Raw genomic sequence first — 24,423 nt, 5'->3', positions numbered from 1 at the left:
GCCAGAAGTATACAAAATGGTGTTGTCTGCGTAGAGGTGGATCAAAGAATCACCCGCAGCAACAGGGACATCATTGATATATACAGAGGAAAGAGTCCGCCCGAGAATTGAACCCTGTGACACCCCCATAGAGACTGCCAGAGGTCCGGACAACAGGACCTCCGATTTGACACACTGGCAGTCATTACAAACCAAGTCTGTTGAGTCTGCCGATAAGAATATGGTGATTGACAGAGTCGAAAGCCTTGGCCAGGTCGATGAAGACGGCTGCACAGTACTGTCTTTTATCAATGGCGGTTATGATATCGTTTAGGACCTTGAGCATGGCTGAGGTGCACTCGTGACCTGCTCAGAAACCGGAATGCATAGCGGAGAAGGAACGTGGGATTCGAAATGGTCGGTGATCTGTTTGTTCACTTGGCTTTAAAATACGTTAGAAAGGCAGGGCAGGATGGATATAGGATGGATATAGGTCTATAACAGTTTAGGTCTAGAGGCAGGGCAGGGCAGGGCAGGATGGATATAGGTCTGTAACAGTTTGGGTCTAGAGGCAGGGCAGGGCAGGATGGATATAGGTCTGTAACAGTTTGGGTCTAGAGGCAGGGCAGGGCAGGGCAGGATGGATATAGGTCTGTAACAGTTTGGGTCTAGAGGCAGGACAGGGCAGGGCAGGGCAGGGCAGGGCAGGATGGATATAGGTCTGTAACAGTTTGGGTCTAGAGGCAGGGCAGGGCAGGATGGATATAGGTCTGTAACAGTTTAGGTCTAGAGGCAGGGCAGGGCAGGGCAGGATGGATATAGGTCTGTAACAGTTTAGGTCTAGAGGCAGGGCAGGGCAGGGCAGGATGGAGGTCTGTAACAGGGTCAGGGCAGGGCAGGGCAGGATGGATATAGGTCTGTAACAGTTTGGGTCTAGAGGCAGGGCAGGGCAGGATGGATATAGGTCTGTAACAGTTTGGGTCTAGAGGCAGGGCAGGGCAGGATGGATATAGGTCTGTAACAGTTTGGGTCTAGAGGCAGGGCAGGGCAGGGCAGGATGGATATATGTCTGTAACAGTTTGGGTCTAGAGGCAGGGCAGGGCAGGATGGATATAGGTCTGTAACAGTCTGGGTCTAGAGGCAGGGCAGGATGGATATAGGTCTGTAACAGTTTGGGTCTAGAGGCAGGGCAGGGCAGGATGGATATAGGTCTGTAACAGTTTAGGTCTAGAGGCAGGGCAGGGCAGGATGGATATAGGTCTGTAACAGTTTGGGTCTAGAGGCAGGGCAGGGCAGGGCAGGATGGATATAGGTCTGTAACAGTTTGGGTCTAGAGGCAGGGCAGGGCAGGGCAGGATGGATATAGGTCTGTAACAGTTTGGGACTAGAGGCAGGGCAGGGCAGGATGGATATAGGTCTGTAACAGTTTGGGTCTAGAGGCAGGTCAGGGCAGGGCAGGGCAGGGCAGGGCAGGGCAGGGCAGGGCAGGGCAGGATGGATATAGGTCTGTAACAGTTTGGGTCTAGAGTGTCACCACCTTTGAAGAGGGGGATGACCGCGGCAGCTTTCCAATCTTTAGGGATCTCGGACAATACGAAGAGAGGTTGAACAGACTGGTAATAGGGGTTGCAACAATTGCGGGAGATACATTTAGAAAGAGAGGGTCCAGATCTGCTAGCCCAGCTGATTTGTACGGGTCCAGGTTTTGCAGCTATTTCAGAACATCTGCTATCTGGATTTGGGTGAAGGAGGAGCTGGGGAGGCTTGGGCAAGTAGCTGTGGGGGTGCGGAGCTGTTGGTTGGAGTTGGTGTAGTCAGGAGGAAAGCATGGCCAGCGGTAGAGAAATGCTTATTGAAATTATTTATCAAGTTGATTAATAATGACTTCCATGTGATATAGGCTAAGTATCTCTGTTTTGCAGATGGCTCGCCAGCCTCTTAGGACCAGGGTAGCAGTGATGCTGACTCGTAGGCCTACTGTAATGTAAACTTGTCAGTGCAATTTACAACAGGCTGTTCTTACTCTTTACCAGCAGAGGGGGTAATGAACTCAGGTTTGGAATACATTTCAATGCGTTGATTCACTAGGGCTGCGTTTAGACAGTCAGCCCAATTCTGATCTTTTTTTCCTCACTAATTGGTCTTTTAACCAATCACATTTGATCTTTTCACTTAAGATATTTTTCAAAGCTGATCTGATTGGTCAAAAGACCAATTAGTGAAGCAAAATATCAGAATTGGGATGCCTGTATAAACGCAGGCCACAAGGCATCGACACACATAGCAGGGCTCTCCAACCCCGTTCCCAGGGAGCTACCCTCCTCTACGTTTTATCTCCAACCCCAGTTGTAACTAACCTGATTAATCTTATCAACCAGATAATTAGTAGAATCAGGTGCGCTAGATTGGGGTTGGAGTGAAAACCTATAGGATGGTAGCTCTCCAGGAACAGGGTTGGAGAGCCCTGCATTATAGGCTACCCACAGGGGTGGTCGAATTTATAGAATATTATATTATTGACTCATGTTGTTCTAACCATTAAGGATCAACTATAGCACTACGTTAAATCAACCCAGGATTAAAAAACATTTTTTGTTCCCATGAAAACGTCATAATCCTGATTGGCCTCATAATCCGCGAGTCTAGTTTTTCAAAACAACATTGGACCTAATGTTAACTTCCTGAAAAAAGGTCAAGCTAGCCAATTATATCGGGAATTCCACAAGTCACTATACAGTCTCCATCAAGATGAGGCAAACACTCACTAATAGTTGAGTTAATAATAATATTCAAGATCAATCAAATGGCATAACCCTTTAATCCTATAGGGCTAGGCCTATATTTCAACTGTCGGCTATTTAAAAGCGCAATGTGCTTTTTGTGACACGTCTAAAGCTAGGAGGATTACAGACTCATCATAAGGAGTCTTTAATAAAACTGTTTCATTATCCAGACTTTCTTGCTCATCCTCATTCCGTCTCTACATTATTTAAACTTAGTAACCTATTATTGCATGCTCCGCTATAACTTTATTAGCCTTGTGCCCTCCTGAAGAACACAGCCGATGATGTGATGTACTGTCCGCACAGCACAGACAAATTGGAGTAGGCGTTACCTCTGAACGTCTGACTTCCTCACTTCGCGGCTCAAGGGCAATCAAAGGGTCCGGACTCGTTTTCCGAGACAGGTTACAGAATCTCACCGACGCTTCTTGCGGTAAACCGTCGCGCGTAAAGTTGTTATAGACTACTTGGACTAAATCAACAGCTTTGTGGACAACGACTTTCTGCACGGAGCATATTAAATCATTTATTTGGAGTCTATTTATTGGAAAGTGCAATAAAATATAAATGGTCAACTCAGAACCGTTAAAAATATGCCCAATAATGAGTTGGGTTAACAACTGGTAGAATACGCGCGTTTTTTTCGAATCATTGGGTGCACCTTGCATTAACAAAACAAATGATATATTCGAAATAATTATAACACTTTTCAAATAAGGTATTCGGATTGTTTGGAATTGTGTAAAGAGTGTTCGACATGGCCTTATCTCTTCCAGTGGATGGAAATGCCAAAATGTGTTGAAGTAGACTGGGGGACGCAATGCTGCAAATGAAGGAGTTTCACATGTAAGTCGCCTATTTTCATCTACTTTTGCTGTCCAGTGCCAGTTCCTAACCTCAACAAAATATGTCATTAGATTCCTACTGGCCCTACGCTTTTTCTTTAACTAAACATAGCCCATTTAACCTGTACAATTCAGCTAAATGGTAGGCTATGGTTCACAAAATAGGCGTCTATTGATTTACGTTGACTGTTAGACTAATTTGAACCTTTCGAGGGGCCAATAGGGTATTTCATATTTTCAAATAGACTAATGAATATCATATATGGGATATAATTCATGGAAATTATACTTAGGGTACGATAATTTAGCTTTTTCATTACAGTTTAAGAGTTAAATACATATGTTGCGTTGTTAAATTATTATTTTTTTTACACAGTTGACTTGGCATATGAAGTGGTGAAACAACTTGTGCTTTCATTTACGATTTAAAGATTATAGGCTTGGCTACTAATTGTTTAAGTTGTAATAATGTTAATTTGGGAAAGGGTTTTCGAAAATGCGCAACCCTTAATGCTTTGAATATGTTGTTAGGAAATCACCGTGGCGCGCGCACGGGGGATTAGTTTCCCCACTTGGTAATCATGTTTAGAAGCACTCTTTGGTTGATTACATGGGTTGAAATGATAAGGGCACGGCAGTAGAACAAAAGGTTCAAGTCTTCAAAGCGATGACGGTGTCGTGGTTTTTCTGTTCAAATTTGGCACAAAAAAATTGGTTGGGATTTGTGTTGGTTAGTGTTACACTTGTCCTTTGTCTTTATGTGATCCAAAGAGTGATTCCAATTTATGTATAGCTTACAGTATTAAAAAACGTTTTAACATCAGATAACATCAACTAAGAGCGGCATTGGATACACCGCCAAGACAACTTATAATAAAGGACAACAGGTGTCTGCAGGCTATGCCTCGCATGCCAGGGTAGCCTAGATCTGAGAGTGCCATCGCAGTTCAAAAGCCGTGAAACTGAGATGTTTGTTCAATGTACCAGCGAGCTGTTCTCCCGAATAACTGACCTTTCGAGGTGTATGTAGTTGGCTATGTAGACGCGGAAGCTGTCGCGCGGTGGTTTTCCTGGCGACGCGAACCGCTGTGCTCTTGTCCAAGGTCCTGAAAGTCAAGACAATTAACGGGGGATTCGGTTAAAGTCTAATCTCGTGCTAGGTTAAAACCCTTTAAAGCTTAAATGTTGTTTTACCTACTGTACTAAATCATTTGCTTCAACAGCTGCAAAATAACAGAGTTTAATCAGGACAAAAATAATAGAAATACAATAACTGATTAATGTTAAAAACATAATTATATATAGATATGAATATATATTTAAAAACATGAATAAGATATAGGCTAGTATATATATATATATATCTTATTCATGTTTTTAAATATATATTATATATATATATATATATATATATATATATATATATAAATACACAAAAGTATGTGGACACCCCTTCAAATGAGTGTATTCCTCATAGACAAATATTGGCAGTAGAATTGCCTTACTGAAGAGCTCAGTGACTTTCAAAGTGGCACCCTCATAGGATGCCAGTTTTCCAACAAGTCAAATATCTGCCCTGCTAGAACTGTCCCTGTCAACTGTAAGTGCTGTTATTGTAAAGTGGAAATGTCTAGGAGCAACAACGGCTCAGCCACGAAATGCTAGGCCACACAAGCTCACAGAATGGGACCGCTGAAGTGCGTAGCGCATAAAAATTGTGTGTCCTCGGTTGCAACATTCACTACTGAGTTCCAAACTGCCTCTGGAAGCAACATCAGCACAAGAACTGTTCGTCAGGAGCTTCTTGAAATGGGTTTCCATGGATGACCAGCCGCACATAAGCCTAAAATCACCATGCACAATGCCAAGCATTGGCTGGAGTGGTGTGAAGCTCACCACCATTGGACTCTGGAGCAGTGGAAACGCATTCTCTGAAGAGATGAATCACGCTTCACCATATGGCAGTTCGAAGGATGAATCTGGGTTTGGCGGATGCCAGGAGAACGCTACCTGCCCCAAAGCATCGTGCCAACTGAAGTTTGGTAGGGGAGGAATAATGATCTGGGGCTGTTTTTCATGGTTCGGGCCCTTTAGTTCCAGTGAAGGGAAATCTTAACGCTACAGCATACAATGACATTCTAGACAATTCTGTGCTTCCAACTTTGTGGCAACAGTTTGGGGAAGGCCCTTTCATATTTCAGCATGACAATGCCCTCGTGCACAAAGCAAGGTCCATACAGAAATTGTTTGTCAAGATCAGTGTGGAAGAACTTGTTTGGCTTGCACAGAGCCCTGACTTTAACCACATCGAACACCTTTGGGATGAATTGGAACACCGACTGTGAGCCAGGGAAAATCGCCCAACATCAGTGCCCGACCTCACTAAGGTTATTGTAGCTGAATGGAAGAAAGTCCCCGCAGCAATTTTCCAACATCTAGTGGAAAGCCTTCCCAGAAGAGTGGAGGCTATTAAAGCAGCAAAGGGGCGACCATATTCACCATATTTATTTGGTGAAAATAGCACATAATGACACAGCACTTAATGACACAGAAATGTGCAACATGTTTGGATTTGCTATGTCCAGAGAATTCTCCACTAAGGTGACATCATACCACACATCAGATCGATGTTATGGCTGAAGCTTTTGCTTGTATTCCTCCAAACCCACACCATGTTCCCCTATGTCAGGTATCCAGAAGTGGAGCCTCTGACTGTGCTATGAGGAGGTTTGTTGGTTATATAAAATACCAGGCTCATGCATGCTTGCTATGGGGTTGCGCATGATTAACAGCCTTTGTATTTGCATAAAACTGTCAAAACATCATCAACGCCTTTGGCAAGACATCCACAACTCACGCTGCCTCACTTGCCTGTTTGTGTGTATATATAGAGAGATAGTTATGAATTCATAGTTATGAGTCTAAGCAAAAGCTTTTCTCAGTTGAAGTCTTGTTATTATCAGCAATAGGCGCATCTGGAATGTTCTCTCAACTTGTGTGTTCTTATCGACCCCCAGCATTGTAAGAGGGAAATAAATGAGGGCAAATGCATTCTCATACTCCAATTTCATTGTTATTTAACACTACAAATGGAAAGGATGTCACTTATAAGTTTTGCCTCTTGTTTGTCTAAAGCCTACACAAGGGCTATAGCCTATGGGGAGGATTCATCGGAGGTTTCATCAGGGTCCCTATTGTTGTTTTTCCAAGTGTGCCATGCTATAAATGTGGCGACGCAAAGGAGTCCAGTCAATCACAGAATGAGCATATCCACGTTACATCTCCCAGTCATAGCATCTCTGAAAATGTATGTAAATATAACCTGCACAGAGGTCTTTTACCAAGCTTGATACCTTGAGGTATCCCCAATTTCCCTTTTTTGGGGTAATGTAATTTTTGAAGAGAGTGTCATTACAATTATAATCAAATATTGTATAATTACAGAAAATGAAAAGGACTGTGTTGGTACAGTAGGCCTACATTCCAAGATTTGTGTCTGTATCAAATCCAACCACATGTCAAGCTCAGATGAACTGATTTCTGGGTAAAATATCAAGACTTCTGGATGGAGCAGACCAGGCCTGGTTGAAACATTGTATCCCACATGTATTTGTTTGTTTGTTTCAATGGTAGAAACACATAATTCTGACATGACCAGCATCTGTTTTGCTAAAGCAAAGCAAGCCATGACTCTCCACTAGCAGATACCACCATGACTACTAGCAGACACCACTGAGGACCATGGGTTCATTATTTGTTTTGCAGCTCATGGTATTCTCTGTGTGAATACAGACATTTCTGTGATTTATCGGACTGCTTGTTTTTTATTATCCCTTTCTTGTATTTCCTCTAAACAGGAAGAAAGGAATCTTTCCTCTTGTTAGGAATATTTTTTATTCTGGGGAAGTGCATAAATATTTTTCTTGGTATTTCACAGATGCCCAGATGTATGCCTCAAACTATAGGTCTGACTTTACTTTAGGTACACTGTGCCCTTCGTTGGCTGCTATCGCCATACAGATGTAGGATCTTAATTTGAGCCAGTCTCCTACAGCAGGAAAAAAATCTTGCAGTGACAGGAAATGTGAATTATAATTAATGGACAGTTTTGTTGCGGTTGATATTGTCACGGCAGATTTCCTCCTCTTCCTCTGAAGAGGTGAAACAAGGATCGGATCAATACGCAGCGTGGTAGGTGTCCATGGTTTTTAATAAGAAAAACTCAACCTGAACACAAATAAACAATAACCATGAACTAACCGAAACAGTCCCGTGTGACACAAACACTGACACAGGAAACAATCACCCACAAAATACCCAAAGAATATGGCTGCCAAAATATGGTCCCCAATCAGAGACAACGATAGACAGCTGCCTCTAATTGAGAACCAATCTAGGCAACCATAGACATACAATTACCTAGAACCATAAACTTACAAAACCCCTAGAAAGGAAACAGCCCCATAAACATACAAAACTACCTAGAAAGGAAAGAGCCCCCATAAATATACAAAACTACCTAGAAAGGAAACAGCCCCATAAACATACAAAACCCCTAGATTAGATAAAACACATAAATCCCCCATGTCACACCCTGACCTAACCAAAATAAAGAAAACAAAGATAAAATAGTCTGACATTTCAAAGTGGAAATTACAAACTTTAGAAAAGCTATTTCAAACCTCAAATACACTTCAGGTTTTACATTTTACTGCATTGCAGGAAAATTCTCCTTCAACAAGGCTATCAAATTAAGATCCTACATCTGTATGATGTACTGACTTCAGCTGCTCTGGGTCATGTAGGTTAAACAAGCTGTCAGCAGATCTTTCTTCACAACTCTCATTGCTAGAATTAGCAGTGTGCCATACCAAGAACTACATTTGCATTTATAGATTTATTTGAAATGGATTTGAGCATTTTCCCCTCTGTTGCAACTTTGCCTTCAGGCTACACAATCGCGTTGGTGTGTGGTGTAACCCACACCAATCGTGGTGGTGCCGTTGCACTGTTGACCTGTCACTAATCACCAGGGAAACAATTGTAAAAAACACCTTGTCTTTCAACCCCCTCTATCTTTGTTGCTCTGCTGTAATAACCCCTTTGGGCAGCCAATAAACTAGCTCTTAAAGAGACCCATTTAAAGCCCAAAGAGTGTGTCAGTGTTTTGACATGTGCCTTCTGGAGGAGCCTCAGGGGGTTGATATGAGGAATGGTTTGATACCCATCTCGTTTGTCTGAAATGACCCCTATGTCAAGGGATTTGTCTGCAGCCTAAGTTTAGTTATGGGTCCCGTTTGATCCAAGCTCTCTCAGTGGCTAAGAACACTGATTAGCCAATGGCCACGCAGTAATCTCTACCTTTAATGGTTCCCCCTGGGAACATGGCAGACCGCTCAATTTGGATGAATATGTAACGATGACGCTGGGAGTCAGATGCAGGTGGTGAGTTTAATAATAATGAACACAGAGCGATACAAAACAAGAGAAGCGTCTGGAAATGAACACAGAACCAACACTGCCTGAAGAATGATGCTAGATAAATGGGAGTAATCAGGATAGTGATAGAGTCCAGGTGTGCCTCACGATGGGGAGCAGGTGTGCATAATATGGATTGCCAGGTGTATGTGTGATGATGGGTTGGCAGGACCGGTGGTTAGTAAACAGGCGATGTTGAGCACCGGGGCGGGAGTAGACGTGACAGTACCCCCCCGTTGTAGGGGACGGCCATGGGACCAGGAACCACTGGCCTGAGGGAAACATGAAAAGAGGGAGAGATTCGGTAATTAGTGGGGAGCTATAATCTATACGTTACCTCATTGACCCGCCGGAAGACCTTGAACGGCCCTACAAACCGGGGGCTCAGCTTCTTACAGGACAGGCGGAGTGGGAGGTTTCTGGTGTAGAGCCAGACGCAATCACCAGGATGGAACATGAGAGCCTCACTACAGTGGTGATCTGCCTGCTCTTTCTGGTGGCAGAGCATCATGTGGGCGTCGTTCCAAACCTCGTCTGCACGCCTGAACCACTCGTCCACCGCAGAGGTTGCGGTCTGGCTCGGGGTTGAGAGGCTGCGGTCTGGCTCGGGGTTCAGAGCCAGGGCCGACTGATAAGGGAGTCAGCCCGGTGGAGGAGTGACACAATGAAGTCTGAGCGTACTCCGCCCAGGGAAGGAATCAGGCCCACTCCCCCTGCCGGTCCTGGCAGTGACTCCTCAAAAACCTCCCCAGCTTCTGCTTTATGCGCTCCACCTACCGGTTAGACTGAGGTTGGTACCCAAAAGTGAGGCTGACCGTGACCCCCAGCTTCTCCATGAAGGCTTTCCATCCCCGTGACGGAAATTGGGGGCCACGTTCAGAGACGATGTCCTCTGGAAAGCCATTGTGCCGGATGGCCTGGTGGAACAGTCCCACCAAAATAGTGGTGAAACCATCAGAGGGGAGATCAGTGACAGAATCAATGGACAGATGAGACCAGGGAAGCTAGGCACGGGAAGGAGTTTCTCAGCTGGAACATGCAGGGGAGATTTAGTTTGGGCACAAACGGAACAGGAGTTGACGTAGCAAGTGGCGTCCTGCGAACCACCACTACTTTTTGGAGAAGGATTGATAGTGCGGGTGATACCTGAATGTCCAATGACGACAGCTGTGTGCACCCAGGTCAGCAGCCAATCCCTTATCCCGTGGGAATGTAGATGCACCCAGGTCAGCAGCCAATCTCTTATCCCCGTGGGAATGTAGATGCACCCAGGTCAGCAGCCAATCCCTTATCCCCGTGGGAATGTAGATGCACCCAGGTCAGCAGCCAATCTCTTATCCCCGTGGGAATGTAGATGCGCCCAGGTCAGCAGCCAATCCCTTGTCCCCGTGGGAATGTAGATGCACCCAGGTCAGCAGCAGATCCCTTATCCCCGTGGGAATGTAGATGCACCCAGGTCAGCAGCCGATCCCTTATCCCCGTGGGAATGTAGATGCACCCAGGTCAGCAGCCGATCCCTTATCCCCGTGGGAATGTAGATGCACCCAGGTCAGCAGCCGATCCCTTATCCCCGTGGGAATGTAGATGCACCCAGGTCAGCAGCCGATCCCTTATCCCCGTGGGAATGTAGATGCACCCAGGTCAGCAGCCGATCCCTTATCCCCGTGGGAATGTAGATGCACCCAGGTCAGCAGCCGATCCCTTATCCCCGTGGGAATGTAGATGCACCCAGGTCAGCAGCTGATCCCTTATCCCCGTGGGAATGTAGATGCACCCAGGTCAGCAGCCGATCCCTTATCCCCGTGGGAATGTAGATGCACCCAGGTCAGCAGCCGATCCCTTATCCCCGTGGGAATGTAGATGCACCCAGGTCAACAGCCGATCCTTTATCCCCGTGGGAATGTAGATGCACCCAGGTCAGCAGCCGATCCCTTATCCCCGTGGGAATGTAGATGCACCCAGGTCAACAGCCAATCCCTTATCCCCGTGGGAATGTAGATGCACCCAGGTCAGCAGCCAATCCCTTATCCCCGTGGGAATGTAGATGCACCCAGGTCAGCAGCCGATCCCTTATCCCCGTGGGAATGTAGATGCGCCCAGGTCAGCAGCTGATCCCTTATCCCCGTGGGAATGTAGATGCACCCAGGTCAACAGCCGATCCCTTATCCCCGTGGGAATGTAGATGCACCCAGGTCAGCAGCCGATCCCTTATCCCCGTGGGAATGTAGATGCACCCAGGTCAACAGCCGATCCCTTATCCCCGTGGGAATGTAGATGCGCTCAGTTGGACAGGTAGTGGGTGCAGGTTCCCTCGTCAAGGCCTGGAGAATGTCCACATGTACATCTCAGACCACGGTGGCTACGACTCGAGGGTGAGATTATGGGTGCACTCAGGGAAGGAACCTCTCCCGAATCATAGAGACGGGACATCGGCTTTGGTGTTCTTTGAATCTGGGCGATATGTCAGATTGAAGTCAAATCTAGTGAAAAAAAGGGAGCACCTTGCATGGAGTGGGCTCAGCAGTATGTACTCCAGGTTCCGATGGTCGGTGAGGATGAGAAATGGGTCCTAGGCACCCTCCAGCCAGTGTCTCCACACCTCTAATGCCAACTTCACCGCCAGGAGCTCCTGATCGCCGAAGTCATAGTTCCTCTCTGCAGGAGACAGTTTCTCTGAGTCATATGCACATGGATAACATTTGTGGATTACCTTGTCGTTGGACACCGTGCTGAAAGATGTCAACCATTCTTACCCTTCCCGGATAGGATTGTAGGCACTACACACGTACAATTGGGTAAAAGAAAAAGAAGTGGGCCCATGGAGCTGTTTGATCGCTGCCGGGACCCAACGGGAGAGGGTAACGGTATTTAGTGGTGATGGCATTCAAACATCTGTAATCAATGCATGGGTGTAACCCTCCATCCTTCTTTGCCACAAAGAAAAAGCCTGCCGACACAGGGGAGGTGAACATGTGGATGAAACCTTGTTGGAGTGCCTCACGGATGTACTCCTTCGTAGCCTTCGTTTCAGTCATTAACAGAGGGTAGATGCGGCTGCACGGGGGTGCAGAGCCTGCAAGTAGGTCGATGACACAGTCCCAGGGGAGATGAGGAGGGAGACAGTTGCCACTGGTTTTGGAAAGAACCTTCCGCATGTGTTGGTATACCTCCGGGATGTTGGGCTGATGGGCAACTACAGGACTCTCAGCCGATGTGGAACCACAGGGGAAGGGAAAGCAGGTCCTCTGGCATTTGGGTGTCCAGTCCATGATTGTCATCCTCAACCATGAGATGGTGGGGTTATGGCGTTGCAGGCATGGGAGGTCTATCTTTTGTATGGGTGCACTGATGATGGATATATGGACTCCACAGTGAGGGTGCATGGTGTTGTGATGTGTGTGATAATCCCAGATCACTGTGGTTGATTATCTAGCGCTTGAACCGTAGAGGAGAGCAGGTATAAGATGATGTTCAGGCAGGCGACAAGGGCCTGGTCAATAACATTCCCGTGGCACCAGAATCCACTAGAGCTGTAGAAATAGTAGATGAGGGACAGCCAGCTAGTGAAATCGATACTAAAAAGGGTTTGGTGGAAAGTGATGATGGAATACTCACGCTCTCGTGGAACCCGGGTTGGAACGTACCGGACACCATTGAAGCTGGTGCCCCTCTTGACCACAATAAATCAAATCAAATCAAATCAAATCAAATTTTATTTGTCACATACACATGGTTAGCAGATGTTAATGCGAGTGTAGCGAAATGCTTGTGCTTCTAGTTCCGACAATGCAGTGATAACCAACAAGTAATCTAACTAACAATTCCAAAACTACGGTCTTATACACAGTGTAAGGGGATAAGGAATATGTACATAAGGATATATGAATGAGTGATGGTACAGAGCAGCATACAGTAGATGGTATCGAGTACAGTATATACATATGAGATGAGTATGTAGACAAAGTAAATAAAGTGGCATAGTTAAAGTGGCTAGTGACATAAGGATGCAGTCGATGATCTAGAGTACAGTATATACGTATGCATATGAGATGAATAATGTAGGGTAAGTAATATAATATTATATAAGGTAGCATTGTTTAAAGTGGCTAGTGATATATTTACATAATTTCCCATCAATTCCCATTATTAAAGTGGCTGGAGTTGGGTCAGTGTCAATGACAGTGTGTTGGCAGCAGCCAGTCAATGTTAGTGGTGGCTGTTTAACAGTCTGATGGCCTTGAGATAGAAGCTGTTTTTCAGTCTCTCGGTCCCAGCTTTGATGCACCTGTACTGACCTCGCCTTCTGGATGATAGCGGGGTGAACAGGCAGTGGTTCGGGTGGTTGATGTCCTTGATGATCTTTATGGCCTTCCTGTAACATCGGGTGGTGTAGGTGTCCTGGAGGGCAGGTAGTTTGCCCCCGGTGATGCGTTGTGCAGACCTCACTACCCTCTGGAGAGCCTTACGGTTGAGGGCGGAGCAGTTGCCGTACCAGGCGGTGATACAGCCCGCCAGGATGCTCTCGATTGTGCATCTGTAGAAGTTTGTGAGTGCTTTTGGTGACAAGCCAAATTTCTTCAGCCTCCTGAGGTTGAAGAGGCGCTGCTGCGCCTTCTTCACGACGCTGTCAGTGTGAGTGGACCAATTCAGTTTGTCTGTGATGTGTATGCCGAGGAACTTAAAACTTGCTACCCTCTCCACTACTGATCCATCGATGTGGATAGGGGGTGTTCCCTCTGCTGTTTCCTGAAGTCCACAATCATCTCCTTAGTTTTGTTGACGTTGAGTGTGAGGTTATTTTCCTGACACCACACTCCGAGGGCCCTCACCTCCTCCCTGTAGGCCGTCTCGTCGTTGTTGGTAATCAAGCCTACCACTGTTGTGTCGTCCGCAAACTTGATGATTGAGTTGGAGGCGTGCGTGGCCACGCAGTCGTGGGTGAACAGGGAGTACAGGAGAGGGCTCAGAACGCACCCTTGTGGGGCCCCAGTGTTGAGGATCAGCGGGGAGGAGATGTTGTTGCCTACCCTCACCACCTGGGGGCGGCCCGTCAGGAAGTCCAGTACCCAGTTGCACAGGGCGGGGTCGAGACCCAGGGTCTCGAGCTTGATGACGAGCTTGGAGGGTACTATGGTGTTGAATGCCGAGCTGTAGTCGATGAACAGCATTCTCACATAGGTATTCCTCTTGTCCAGGTGGGTTAGGGCAGTGTGCAGTGTGGTTGAGATTGCATCGTCTGTGGACCTATTTGGGCGGTAAGCAAATTGGAGTGGGTCTAGGGTGTCAGGTAGGGTGGAGGTGATATGGTCCTTGACTAGTCTCTCAAAGCACTTCATGATGACGGAAGTGAGTGCTACGGGGCGGTAGTCCCTTTCCTGTAGGTTCATGCTCTACAACATCCGCAGAGTACGACCCTGCCTCACACAGGAAGCGGCGCAGGTCCTAATCCAGGCACTCGTCATCTCCCGTCTGGATTACTGCAACTCGCTGTTGGCTGGGCTCCCTGCCTGTGCCATTAAACCCCTACAACTCATCCAGAACGCCGCAGCCCGTCTGGTGTTCAACCTTCCCAAGTTCTCTCACGTCACCCCGCTCCTCCGCTCTCTCCACTGGCTTCCAGTTGAAGCTCGCATCCGCTACAAGACCATGGTGCTTGCCTACGGAGCTGTGAGGGGAACGGCACCTCAGTACCTCCAGGCTCTGATCAGGCCCTACACCCAAACAAGGGCACTGCGTTCATCCACCTCTGGCCTGCTCGCCTCCCTACCACTGAGGAAGTACAGTTCCCGCTCAGCCCAGTCAAAACTGTTCGCTGCTCTGGCCCCCCCAATGGTGGAACAAACTCCCTCACGACGCCAGGACAGCGGAGTCAATCACCACCTTCCGGAGACACCTGAAATCCCACCTCTTTAAGGAATACCTAGGATAGGATAAAGTAATCCCTCTCACCCCCCCCCCCCCCCCCCCCTTAAAAGACTTAGATGCACTACTGTTCCACTGGATGTCATAAGGTGAATGCACCAATTTGTAAGTCGCTCTGGATAAGAGCGTCTGCTAAATGACTTAAATGTAAATGTAAATGTAGTCGTTTAGCTCAGTTACCTTAGCTTTCTTGGGAACAGGAACAATGGTGGCCCTCTTGAAGCATGTGGGAACAGCAGACTGGTATAGGGATTGATTGAATATGTCCGTAAACACACCGGCCAGCTGGTCTGCGCATGCTCTGAGGGCGCGGCTGGGGATGCCGTCTGGGCCTGCAGCCTTGCGAGGGTTAACACGTTTAAATGTCTTACTCACCTCGGCTGCAGTGAAGGAGAGACCGCATGTTTTCGTTGCAGGCCGTGTCAGTGGCACTGTATTGTCCTCAAAGCGGGCAAAAAAGTTATTTAGTCTGCCTGGGAGCAAGACATCCTGGTCCGTGACTGGGCTGGGTTTCTTCTTGTAGTCCGTGATTGACTGTAGACCCTGCCACATGCCTCTTGTGTCTGAGCCATTGAATTGAGATTCCACTTTGTCTCTGTACTGACGCTTAGCTTGTTTAATAGCCTTGCGGAGGGAATAGCTGCATTGTTTATATTCGGACATGTTACCAGACACCTTGCCCTGATTAAAAGCAGTGCTTCGCGCTTTCAGTTTCACCGAATGCTGCCATCAATCCACGGTTTCTGGTTTGGGAATGTTTTTATCGTTGCTATGGGAACGACATCTTCGACGCACGTTCTAATGAACTCGCACACCGAATCAGCGTATTCGTCAATATTTCCATCTGACGCAATACGAAACATGTCCCAGTCCACGTGATGGAAGCAGTCTTGGAGTGTGGAGTCAGCTTGGTCTGACCAGCGTTGGACAGACCTCAGCGTGGGAGCCTCTTGTTTTAGTTTCTGCCTGTAGGCAGGGATCAGCAAAATGGAGTCGTGGTCAGCTTTTCCGAAAGGGGGGCGGGGCAGGGCCTTATATGCGTCGCGGAAGTTAGAGTAACAATGATCCAAGGTTTTACCACCCCTGGTTGCGCAATCGATATGCTGATAAAATTTAGGGAGTCTTGTTTTCAGATTAGCTTTGTTAAAATCCCCAGCTACAATGAATGCAGCCTCCGGATAAATGGTTTCCAGTTTGCAAAGAGTTAAATAAAGTTTGTTCAGAGCCATCGATGTGTCTGCTTGGGGGGGATATATACGGCTGTGATTATAATCGAGGAGAATTCTCTTGGAAGATAATGCGGTCTACATTTGATTGTGAGGAATTCTAAATCAGGTGAACAGAAGGATTTGAGTTCCTGTTTCCTTCATCACACCATGTCTCGTTAGTCATGAGGCATACGCCCCCGCCACTCTTCTTACCAGAAAGATGTTTGTTTCTGTCGGCGCGATGCGTGGAGAAACCCGTTGGCTGCACCGCATCGGATAGCGTCTTCCCAGTAAGCCATGTTTCCGTGAAGCAGAGAACGTTGCAGTCTCTGATGTCCCTCTGGAATGCTACCCTTGCTCGGATTTCTTCAACCTTGTTGTCAAGAGACTGGACATTGGCAAGAAGAATGCTGGGGAGTGGTGCGCGATGTGCCCTTTTTCGGAGTCTGACCAGAACACCGCCTCGTTTCCCTCTTTTTCGGAGTCGTTTCCTTGGGTCGCTGCATGCGATCCATTCCGTTGTCCTGTTTGTAAGGCAGAACACCGGATCCGCGTCGCGGAAAACATATTCTTGGTCGTACTGATGGTGAGTTGACGCTGATCTTATATTCAGTAGTTCTTCTCGACTGTATGTAATGAAACCTAAGATGACCTGGGGTACTAATGTAAGAAATAACACGTAAAAAAACTAAAAACTGCATAGTTTCTTAGGAACGCGAAGCGAGGCGGCCATCTCAGTCGGCGCCGGAAGTAATAGGGACAGAGCCCCAGCTGTCTCCTATGGCATCGCTCAGCCACGGGGAGGCATGTGGCCCCTACCTCCATGGAGTCAGGCTCTGATACAGAATGGTCAATGAAGGAGGGAGAGAGGCGATGGGGGTGCCGACGCTCCTGAAATAGGTTATCCAGAAGGATGGCCATGGCGATGAGAGCGTTAAAGGAGATGATGTAGTATCGACATGCCAATTCGGTCTGGACCTCTTTGCGCAATCCTCTTCCGAATAGGGTGTTGAGTGCCGGTTCATTCCATCAGCTGGAGAGTGCCACGGTCCGGAAGGTGAGGACATACTCCGTATCGGTCTGGCCATCCTACCGTAGTTGGAGAAGGAGCTCACCTCCCCTCTCTGCCCTCCGGTGGATGATCGAAGACTCCTCTGAATAGAACCATGAATCCTGCATAGGAAGCCAGCTCCTCCTCTCCCAGACAGCCGTAGCTCACTCCTACGCCTGTCCGGTCAGCAGAGAAATAACCGTGGCAACGTTGGACCTCTCAGTGGTGGGGGTTCCAGTCTGATGAGCGAAATAGAGGGAGTACTGGAATAGAAAGCCACGTCATATTTGTCCGGGAGGGACAAATGGGCATCGCTGACCTGGGCAGACTGCTGGATAGGCTGGGGTGCTGGTTCGACTTGTGGTAGAAAATCCTTCGCTAGTTGGAAGTGACGCCCCTCGGGTAATGTTGAGACATTGAAGAACGCAGAAAACCTCCTCCATAGCCATCCCCAGTTGCTCCAGCTGGTAGTGGTGTTGGTGAAATAGGTGTCCCTGTTCACCGATCATCTGGGAATGTCCTAATTCCCTGCTGCTTTCATTTGTAAAGGCAGAATTCTGTAACGATGACACAGGGAGTCAGGAAGCAGGTGGCAAGTTTAATAACAATAAACATAGAGCGATACAAAACAAGAGCAGCGTCTTGACATGAACACAGAACTAATACTGCCAGAATAGTGATGCTAGGGAGTGCTAGATAAAGGGGGAGAAATCAGGGTATTGATGAAGTCCAGGTGTGCCCTAATGATGGGGCGCAGGTGTGTGTATCTGCCAACAGCTCTGGTGGACATTCCTGCAGTCAGCATGCCAATTGCATGCTCCCTCAAAACTTGAAACATCTGTGGCATTGTGTTGTGTGACAAAATTGCACATTTTAGAGTGGCCTTTTATTGTCCCCAGCACAAGGTACACCTGTGTAATGATGACGCGGTTTAATCAGCTTCTTGGTATGCCACACCTGGCAGGTGGATGGATTTACTTGGCAAAGGAGAAATGCTCACTAACATGGATGTAAACAAATGTGTGCCCAACATTTGAGAGAAATACTGTTTTGTGCATATGGAACATTTCTAAGATCTATTATTTCAGATCATGAAACATGGGACCAACACTTTACATGTTGCGTATATATTTGTGTTTAGTGCATATTGATCACGCAGCTTCCCAAGTCCTTTTGAGGAGACAAGCCTTTGTCAAGGGACAAAGAAAAGTGATTCATACCTTGTTATGGAATGACCCCTTTTGACCAGAGTAGCAGTGTTTAAATGCTGTATTCAGAGTAAGGTTAGACATATAGCACAAGATTACATTTCGCTTCGTCCCATGAGACAATATGAGTCTAATACGGTCTCATGAGATGATATCAGTAGGCCTTTATGATTGTGTGTACAAGTGGAATTAATATTTGAGAGTTTTGATTAACTCGGTCATGACATAAGAGCCCAGGACTGAATAAATACTGGTTGTCAGACAGAGATATGTGCTACCACTGTTCTAACCGGTTTAGGAATGTAAAGGTTTTGGGAGATGACCAAATCTCACCTGCAGTAACAGCAATCTAAGTCCCCTGCCTTTTCCTTTGAGATTTGCAGGCCGAACGGCATTCAGTCAGAAGGGTTCAAGCGCGGTATGAACTTACAAGAATCAGTTGGAGATTTGCGGCATTGATAACGCTCAAAGGCACTATAATTAAGCAATAAGGCCCGAGGGGGTGTGGTATGTGACCAATATACCACGGCTAAGGGCTGTTCTTATGTACGACGCGACGCGGAGTGCATGGATGCAGCCCTTAGCAGTGGTATATTGGCCATATACCACAAACCCCAGAGGTGCCTTATTGCTATTATAAACTGGTTATCAACATAATTAGAGCACTAAAAATAAATGTTTTGTCTTACCTGTTGTATACGGTCTGATATACCACGGCTGTCAGCCAATCAGCATTCAAGGCTCGAACCACCCAGTCTATAAAAGAATGTTGATGACACATAAACATAAGACGCAGGAATAAATTCAATTCCACAGAGGAAGTCCATTGTCTGAAACCCTGTGTGGTTTTACCTTACAGAATGCCAACTAAACAAGAAGAAGAAAAGTGGAGGTTTTTATTCGCCACTGACAAATATCTTGTTGGAGTGAATCAAAAAGCTGTCATTGAGGTTTCAACAGTTTCTCTTGTCAGTAGATCATTCCTAGGTACCCATCTTGATGTTTAAACCAAGTTAAAGTGCGGAGTAGAGGTGACACTTAGCTTTGAGGCTATACATCAGTGGTTTACAGACAGGATGCCATTGTGACTTTAGTGTTCTGCTATCTGATATCCTCAGCTCCATTACTAGTTGTGGTTCAGTTGAGCTAGTTTCGCAGAGTTTCCCTTCAGATAGGTCCTTTTCAAAAGGATATTTATTTTGGAATGGAGTATTTAATTCATTGGATATTTCCCCACACGTATCTCTATCGGTTTATCTTTTCAGAAATGAAAGGAGATTTGAGGGTTAAGAAGAGCAAAGGAGGGATGTTTTGTCCGTGTTAGCCATCAAACATACGTGTACATATGAGTCACTTTACCCCTACCTACATATTACCTCAATTACCTTGGCTAACCTGTACCCGGTACCTGTACTCGGTACTGGTACCCCCTGTATATAGCTTTGTTATTGTTATTTTATTATTACTTTTTATTTTTTTAACTTTAGTTTATCTAGTAAATATTTTCATAACTCTTTTCTTAAAACTGCATTGTTGGTTACGAGCTTTTAAATAAGCATTTCACTGTAAGGTTGTATTCGGCGCACCTGTTGTATTCGGCGCACCTGTTGTATTCGGCGCACCTGTTGTATTCGGCGCACCTGTTGTATTCGGCGCATGTGACAAATACAAATTGATTTGATCATTCAGTACATACTTTGAACAAAGTCAAATGTGTCAGACACGGAAGGGGGAAACACTGTACATATCTCTCCATAGATTGTGACATTGCCTCCATTGTACAGGAGAGGAGACCCAGCTATTTTTGGAAGCCAGTTTGGATACATTATGAATTATACACACACTGATTCTGGCATCCACCCTGGTCTATGTCGGCAGTAGCCTCAGGGGAAATATGGCCATCACACTCGTAGTAGCTAGATGCACTGCGCTCCAACAGTGTTTTGTCAAGCTCTTTCCCATGTCTGACAAGCACAGGCCGTGCTGAGGTTGGCAGACTTCAATGCTAGAATAGACAGATCCTGTAGAAAAGCGCAACAGTTATTTTTTAAATATTTTTTTTAAAACTCTATTTGTCTAGGTAAGTCAGTTAAGAACAAATTCTTATTGACAGTTTTTGCCCAGTTGGGTATGATGTCCTGAGTGTATGTGAGATTTAGTGGGTATGTGTGTTTGTTTGTTTGTTTGTGTGTGTGTGCACAGGCGCGCGCGTGTGTGTGTAACAACAAAGTGTATGTTTGACCATAAAGTATTTTTAACACAAGGCGGATCCGGTACAAATGTATTGAAAGTACAGATGAAAACGATAAGTCAAGACAAATCAAATCAAATCCAATTTTATTTGTCACATACACATGGTTAGCAGATGCGAAATGCTTGTGCTTCTAGTTCCGACAATGCAGTAATAACCAACAAGTAATCTAGCTAACAATTCCAAAACTACTACCTTATAGACACAAGTGTAAGGGGATAAGAATATGTACATAAAGATATATGAGTGAGTGATGGTACAGAGCGGCATAGGCAAGATACAGTAGATGGTATTGAGTACAGTATATACATATGAGATGAGTATGTAAACAAAGTGGCATAGTTAAAGTGGCTAGTGATACATGTATTACATAAAGATGCAGTAGTAGATGATATAGAGTACAGTATATACATATACATATGAGATGAATAATGTAGGGTATGTAAACATTATATTAGGTAGCATTGTTTAAAGTGGCTAGTGATATATTTTACATCATTTCCCATCAATTCCCATTATTAAAGTGGCTGGAGTTGAGTCAGTGTGTTGGCAGCAGCCACTCAATGTTAGTGGTGGCTGTTTAACAGTCTGATGGCCTTGAGATAGAAGCTGTTTTTCAGTCTCTCGGTCCCAGCTTTGATGCACCTATACTGACCTCGCCTTCTGGATGATAGTGGGGTGAACAGGCAGTGGCTCGGGTGGTTGTTGTCCTTGATGATCTTTATGGCCTTCCTGTGACATCGGGTGGTGTAGGTGTCCTGGAGGGCAGGTAGTTTGCCCCCGGTGATGCGTTGTGCAGACCTCACTACCCTCTGGAGAGCCTTACGGTTGTGGGCGGAGCAGTTGCCGTACCAGGCGGTGATACAGCCCGACAGGATGCTCTCGATTGTGCATCTGTAGAAGTTTGTGAGTGCTTTTGGTGACAAGCCGAATTTCTTCAGCCTCCTGAGGTTGAAGAGGCGCTGCCGCGCCTTCTTCACGATGCTGTCTGTGTGGGTGGACCAATTCAGTTTGTCTGTGATGTGTATGCCGAGGAACTTAAAACTTACTACCCTCTCCACTACTGTCCCATCAATGTGGATAGGGGGGTGTTCCCTCTGCTGTTTCCTGAAGACATACATAAAACCAGATTGGAGTAGATTGAACAACCCAAAAAAGACAGTAATGCGGAGAAAAACAGAAAGAAAAGCATGAGACCGAGCCTCATGACAGTGCATGAGCTTTATCAAGCCCTGAGTTCTATTAAAGAGGCTACACTGCTCTTTTAGCAGGAAACTACTGTGACAAGGTGGGGAGGAGAGGATTCAAACAAGATGAATCTAAGTGGGTCGCGAGAGCGTGAGGCAATTCTGCATCCATAAAACAGACGGAAAGGGAGCGAATCAATGTAAAGGCTATTAAGATGATCAAGATCATGTCATTTTAGGACCAGAACAGGGCCAAAACAGAGTTTGTTGAATTTAGGTAAAGGCAAAGCTTCCTGTGCTGTTGCTTTGTCTCAAATATGCACATATTAGGTCAAATTTAGTGTTTGGGTTTGAAATTCCTGTATTTTTCGGCTATTACCAACTCTAAATATGTCAGTAGTAGTAGTTTTTGTATTTTATCTGTATGTAGTGGCTATGTGTTTGACTATGTGTAACGATGTTATGCATAGGAAATGAACAGAACTAACTAGCATTGAGCTTTCTTTTGATTCGACATTGACTCAGTAGGCCTCAATTTAGCCTCGGGAATTATTACTAAAACATTATTACTAAGATGGACAATTTAATCATTTCTAATGAAGGGGATTATGAATTTCCTTAAAAGTGGAAGTGGGTGGTTTGTTATGACATACACATTATATCAAGAGAATGCCTTAAGGATATCCAAGGGGACAACATCAAAGGGGGGGGGGATGCTGTGCCGCTTCACTTACAATACATAGTGCTCTGTCAAAGTGTATGGGGTCGAGAGTTTCAAGTTCCTTGGTGTCCACATCACCAACAAACTATCATGGTCCAAACACACCAAGACAGTTGTGAAGAGGGCAGGACAACACCTTTTCCCCCTCAGGAGACTGAAAAGATTTGGCATGGGTCCCTGGATTCTCAAAAAGTTCTACAGCTGCACCATCGAGAGCCTCCTGACCGGTTGCATCACCACCTGGTATGGCAACTGCTCAGCATCTGACCGTAAGGCACTACAGAGAGTAGTGCGTACGGCCCAGTACATCACTGGGGCCAAGGTTCCTGACATCCAGGACCAATATACTAGGCGGTGACAGAGGAAGGCCCAAAGAATTGTCAAAGACTCCATCCACCCAAGTCATAGACTGTTCTCTCTGATACACTACTGCACGGCAAGTGGTACCGGATCACCAAAAGGCTCCTTAACAGCTTCTACCCCCAAGCCATAAGCCATTTTCCCCCTCCCCATCTGTCTACTGTAGAGTCTGAACTTTGCTCACGTTGGCAGAGAATTTGATCTCAATGTGTCCCCCCCGTAGCTCAGTAAACACTGTGATGGGGAGTGGAGACTCACCCTGAACTAGAGCAGAGGGGTGACAGGGTTTCTGCCCATTACACTATCACTCTGCTGCCTATTTGACGTTCAAGGCTGCACAAGTAATTGGCAAAGACAGGGAGCGCTGAACAATGATTCATATAGCTCTAATGGTATCCATATCTGTGGAATTAGAACTGATTGACTGTGGAGTATGGACGCCACACACTGACAATTAAGACAAACTATCAAAAACCACCAATCCTTTCTGACCTCTTTTCAAGCTAATTTAAAATCAACCTGAACATTGATGTCTAATTAAGCAATAAGGCCCGAGGGAGTGTGGTATACTGCCAATATACCACGGCTAAAGGCTGTTCTTATGCACGACACAACACGGAGTGGCTGGACACAGTCTTTAGTTGTGGTATATGGGGGCGGCAGGGTAGCCTAGTGGTTAGAGCGTTGGACTAGTAACCAGAAGGTTGCAAGTTCAAACCCCCGAGCTGACAAGGTACAAATCTGTCGTTCTACCCCTGAACAGGCAGTTAACCCACTGTTCCTAGGCCGTCATTGAAAATAAGAATTTGTTCTTAACTGACTTGCCAAGGTAAAATAAAATAAATATATCACAAACCCCTGAGGTACCTTATTGCTATTATAAAATGGTTAACAACATAATTAGAGCAGTATAATTAAATGTTTTGTCATACCTGTGGTATACGGTCTGATATATCATGGCTGTCAGCCAATCAGCATTCAAGGCTCAAATCAGCCAGTTTATTATGAAGAACACATACTGTGCAGTGAAGGCTTAAGCGGAGCACTCTGCTAAATGACTGAGCTACAGGTAGTCTATGTGTGCGATTCTGTGAGCCATTTCTCCTCATTAATTAGTACAGCATTCTGCGATGCAGGGAAGGCCTCATAAAAACACAATATGTGACCAATTGTTTTAAAAAGGACTCAATATCTAATTTGTTGATTTTCTGTTGCTTTTTTGCAGTTCATTAAGAGCTTCGGAATTGTGTATTATACACTATATTGTCACAAACGTAAAGCTGTTTTTGGGATGTTTTGGTGCAGGTATTGCAAACTGCAACCTAGGCCTAAGTCTGAAGCAGCACCATAGACATAGATTTTTTCTAACCAAATGTGGCATGCCAAGGGAAAACATTTAAACTGCTGTAAACTACCATCTGTGGACAAGA

General features: G+C 45.8%; 1 protein-coding gene across 1 annotated transcript in view; it reads left to right on the top strand.

Annotated features, from left to right (window-relative positions):
* The first annotated feature begins 3,176 nt into the window (after window positions 1–3,176).
* Window positions 3,177–24,423, top strand: part of LOC135563693 (sodium channel protein type 2 subunit alpha-like) — a 66,378-nt gene continuing 45,131 nt past the window's right edge. The window contains exon 1 of the mRNA XM_065006789.1: window positions 3,177–3,608. The gene's annotated coding sequence lies outside the window, so the exon portion shown is untranslated. The remainder of the gene's footprint in view (window positions 3,609–24,423) is intronic.

This window comes from Oncorhynchus nerka, linkage group LG22 (genome assembly GCF_034236695.1).
Source record: "Oncorhynchus nerka isolate Pitt River linkage group LG22, Oner_Uvic_2.0, whole genome shotgun sequence".
In the NCBI taxonomy this organism is placed as follows: domain Eukaryota; kingdom Metazoa; phylum Chordata; class Actinopteri; order Salmoniformes; family Salmonidae; genus Oncorhynchus; species Oncorhynchus nerka.
This window is presented reverse-complemented; position numbering and strand designations above follow the sequence as displayed.